The sequence below is a fragment of the Azolla caroliniana genome, unplaced genomic scaffold (assembly GCF_043228905.1).
Source record: "Azolla caroliniana isolate FFs.n. ecotype wild unplaced genomic scaffold, voAzoCaro1.0.p SCAF_17, whole genome shotgun sequence".
In the NCBI taxonomy this organism is placed as follows: domain Eukaryota; kingdom Viridiplantae; phylum Streptophyta; class Polypodiopsida; order Salviniales; family Salviniaceae; genus Azolla; species Azolla caroliniana.
Genome location: NW_028230452.1, coordinates 18,902,761 through 18,907,727, shown reverse-complemented (window position 1 = coordinate 18,907,727; position 4,967 = coordinate 18,902,761).

Genomic DNA, 4,967 nt, shown 5'->3' with positions numbered 1-4,967 from the left:
GCCAAGCTTGAGGGGGAGTACGAGCCGGATGTATCGAATACCGTCTGAACTGGATACGAGCCGAAGCGGACATCAACCGAAGTAGCCGACCAAAATTGAGCTTGAGGGTGCGTGTTGAGAATCAAGCTCAACCTAGTCTAGTGTGTAAACGCACCCTTGAGAGTGTGTTCCACGCACGCACGAAGCATATCAAAGTGCACTATCACTTCATTCGAGAGCGTGTTCAAGCTGGCGATGTCGACCTTCAACGTATGTCTACGAATCTTTAGACAACCGACATCTTCACCAAAGCCCTAGGAGCCAACAAGCTTCGGCAATTCCTGTCAGACCTTGAGTTGACGGTCCTTGACTTGCCAAGCTTGAGGGGGAGTACGAGCCGGATGTATCGAATACCGTCTGAACTGGATACGAGCCGAAGCGGACATCAACCGAAGTAGCCGACCAAAATTGAGCTTGAGGGTGCGTGTTGAGAATCAAGCTCAACCTAGTCTAGTGTGTAAACGCACCCTTGAGAGTGTGTTCCACGCACGCACGAAGCATATCAAAGTGCACTATCACTTCATTCGAGAGCGTGTTCAAGCTGGCGATGTCGACCTTCAACGTATGTCTACGAATCTTTAGACAACCGACATCTTCACCAAAGCCCTAGGAGCTGACAAGCTTCGGCAATTCCTGTCAGACCTTGAGTTGACGGTCCTTGACTTGCCAAGCTTGAGGGGGAGTACGAGCCGGATGTATCGGATACCGTCTGAACTAGATATGAGCCGAAGCGGACATCAACCGAAGTAGCCGACCAAAATTGAGCTTGAGGGTGCGTGTTGAGAATCAAGCTCAACCTAGTCTAGTGTGTGAACACACCCTTGAGAGTGTGTTCCACGCACGCACGAAGCATATCAAAGTGCACTATCACTTCATTCGAGAGCGTGTTCAAGTTGGCGATGTCGACCTTCAACATATGTCTACGAATCTTTAGACAACCGACATCTTCACCAAAGCCCTAGGAGCCGACAAGCTTCGGCAATTCCTGTCAGACCTTGAGTTGACGGTCCTTGACTTGCCAAGCTTGAGGGGGAGTACGAGCCGGATGTATCGGATACCATCCGAACTAGATACGAGCCGAAGCGGACATCAACCGAAGTAGCCGACCAAAATTGAGCTTGAGGGTGCGTGTTGAGAATCAAGCTTAACCTAGTCTAGTGTGTGAACACACCCTTGAGAGTGTGTTCCACGCACGCACGAAGCATATCAAAGTGCACTATTACTTCATTCGAGAGTGAGTTCAAGTTGGCGATGTCGACCTTCAACATATGTCTACGAATCTTTAGACAACCGACATCTTCACCAAAGCCCTAGGAGCTGACAAGCTTCGGCAATTCCTGTCAGACCTTGAGTTGACGGTCCTTGACTTGCCAAGCTTGAGGGGGAGTACGAGCCGGATGTATCGGATACCGTCCGAACCGGATATGAGCCGAAGCAGACATCAACCGAAGTAGCCGACCAAAATTGAGCTTGAGGGTGCGTGTTGAGAATCAAGCTCAACCTAGTCTAGTGTGAATACACCCTTGAGAGTGTGCACTCAAAGGTCAAAAGTCACCACTCTTATCCACACATTAACTATGTGTCATAGAATCATATTCTATGACACATAACTAATGAGCTTTCACATTCCCCATGACCCATGAGCTTCGGTAGTTAATGAAGAGAGAGAGTGACTATATAAAGCACTCTCCTCCTACTTTGTAATCGTTTGGTTAATCACCTTTGTAATATACATTGTCTTGAGTATTCTATTTTTGTTCAAATCTATCTATCTTGTGTTCTCTATCTCTCTCTTTCTCATACACACACACTCACAACACATATCTCTAGTCTATTCCGATGCACAAGAATCACCATCGATTCTTTACAAAAGGTTTGGATATGGAATTGTTAGCATTCCTCTTCATGTATATGTGACTTGAGTAGATGTAGCTACAATGAGCATGGGGCCCATTGTATTGATGGGTCATCATGTTTTCAATAATAACCAAATGATAATAACATTCATGTTACAAGTCTTAAGAGAGTGGTCTTTAGAGATGTCATGTTCCAAATCAAATAAATTTTGCTTTTTTGTTGCCTAAATAAAATCAACGATATGCAATTCATATTAAAAATTTGCCTTTACAAAGATGGCTAAATGTCAATATCATGGCGAACCATCAAAAAGGAAAACTACATCTAAGAAAAGGATAAGGAAGATGTTGAGAAGAATGTTTTCTTATCAATAGTTGATGTGGTCATGAATGAGGGAACATCTCATGGGGCAGAGCGAGATTCTAAAGATCATGGTCATGGAGGCGTTGGGGAGGATAATAGAGTACATAACTAGTGTAGAAACTGATGTTGTTGAAGATCAAGAATGCATCAAGTGCAACATAATATAAAATGAAAGGGTACAACCATGCAAAGGAGCTCAATAAGTCTTAATGGTAATGCATTCCCAAAAGGTAACTTGAGAAGAAATGAGGGTTTTGTGAGAGCTTTTTAGCAAAACAACGTGTGAAATCGCAGATTGTGTAATCAGTTATAGGTTGATCATTTAGAAAGGGTGGTGCCACCTCAATTTAATCAAGAATTAGTACTAATGGGGATAGATAACAACCTTTTTGTGAATGGTATAAAGAATGTCACACATGCAAATCCTTATGCAGTACTTGAACAAGTTGTTCATAAATTTATGCCCACGCTTCCTCGTAAACGTGAAAGTGTTTTTAGAATTCAAGCTATTGAACTCTAAATGAATATAAGGTATGGAGCATTCACGTTTTAAGGAGAAGTCAAACTAAAAGCAAGAGACACACCAAAAAGTAAAAAGAGGAAAAGTGGGCCACCTAAAAACAGTCTAAAAGGAATGGTCATAACTCTTTATTTTTAACCCAAATATCATGTTCAAATATGGGTTAGAAAGCTCATAAAAAGAGGCATCTGTAGTTTTTTAAATCTCTAAATTAGGAGCTCAGATGAGGGAGATATGCTGATGAGAAGGTTGTTGTGTAATAGGAGATGAAAAACTTCTATAAAGAGCGTGAAAAAAGAGAGGAAGTGGAGGAAGCTAAGGAAGAGGACTAGAGGGTAAAGGTGTTTTATTGTATTAGATCTCATTTTAATCAAGATTAGTGATTTTTATACTTATGTTGCATTTGTTTGTAGACTCCATTGACATTAAAATCGTTGTTGAAGGTGAAGGATTTGAAGAGAATTGAATTGTTTTGTAGATTTAGTTTATTAGCCACATTAATTACTTAATTACTCGTTCTATATTTGTCGTCTCTCTAATTATTTTAGTATTGTATATCCTCGTTGAAATCTTCCTCTTTTAGAGGCGTATGACTAGTGAAGTTTTTGTGGGAATTGAAGTTACATTCTTTAAGTAATTTTTGTTCGAAGACAAGCGGTTGTGTCTCAACATTGGTAGAGAAAATCACCCCAAATTATATTTTGGTAGGTGACTTCTATATTTCTAAATTATACTTTCCTTTCTCTACTTGTTTGTAACTATCTTCTTTTAAGTTTCTTCTTGATTTATAAGTCATAAGCTATATATACATTTATATGATCCTTAATGTCTTAATCTCCCTTAATTCCTTGACTCATCTCTCTCCCTAATTCATAACCACCTTGGTCTCTATGATCTATTATAATTCGCAACTCTCTCTAATCGGTTTTGTCAATCCCTCATATTGTGTAGGACTATCATTTGTCTTATACACTCTATCAGTAAACAACAAGTTCTTACTAAAGGTGTTAAATGAATGTGGGATCATGGAACATGTGAGGGACAACTTCTCCTTCTCCTTCTTCTTCTTCTTCTTCTTTTACCAAATAAGAATATACTCCATTAGTCAAAATGACATTCAATACACAACCTTAGTCCCTTTAACGGGTAGGGACATCTTCTCCTTATAAGAAATATATATTATGGAAAACTTTATTTAATGAAAAAAGAATGTTTTATGTGTAGTTGAAGATAAGTGTCATAATTTAGTTTGATTTGAGATACATCAACATGGTTATTCCACATATTATGCAAGTAAATTATCATATCATTATTCTAGTGTAGTTTTGGTCTTCAATGTATCCAAGGTTATAAATGGGTCGCATACATGTGTGTTGATGCATCACAGTCAACTTCATGGTTTTCATTGATGGATTCTTTTGAGCAAGCAATTTGGGACAAATTTGCATTAGAAGTTTTGAAGTTGAATGGATGGAAATGGTTCAAGTAAGATTGGGTTTATATTTCAATTTATAAGGAAACTTGGGGTAGGTTGGGTTGAATATATGTCATGCATGATGATTTCTTTTTGCTTAAGATGCTTAACATGTTATTCATGCAAGAGGTTGTGTTCTCAAAACATTTTTTCATATGTTTCGAGTTTAATGAACATGGAATAGATATGTAGCAAACCAACTTTTTGGGCATGTTTTCAAAACATGTAAGTTCAAAGGGATGGCATGCACAGGTAATAATTGGCAACGGTTCGGTTTTGTTCTATTTAAGAGTGTCAAAACCAAACCGTTTAAAAATTTTGAAACTTGAACAAAAACGAACTAAATCACGAAACAATTTGAACCAAAACTGTTTAAACCAAACGGTTTTAAATAAATCCAAACCTTTAAACCATTAAAACCGCAATTTCGTGGTTCGGTTTCAGTTTTCAACTTAGGTCAAAAATTTTAATTTTAAAATTTTCATTATTTCAATTTTCAAATTTTCAAAACTTTAAAGATTTTCCTAAAATGTGAGAATTAGGCTTAAAAATGAAAAGATTATTTCAAAAAAGTTTAGAAATTTTTAAATAAACCATTAAACCAAACCGAACCATTCAAAAAACCTTGAACTTGAACCAAATCGTTAAGCTGCGGTGTCGCGGTTTGATTCGGTTCAAACTAAACCGTTGCCGACTATATGCACAGGATACAAC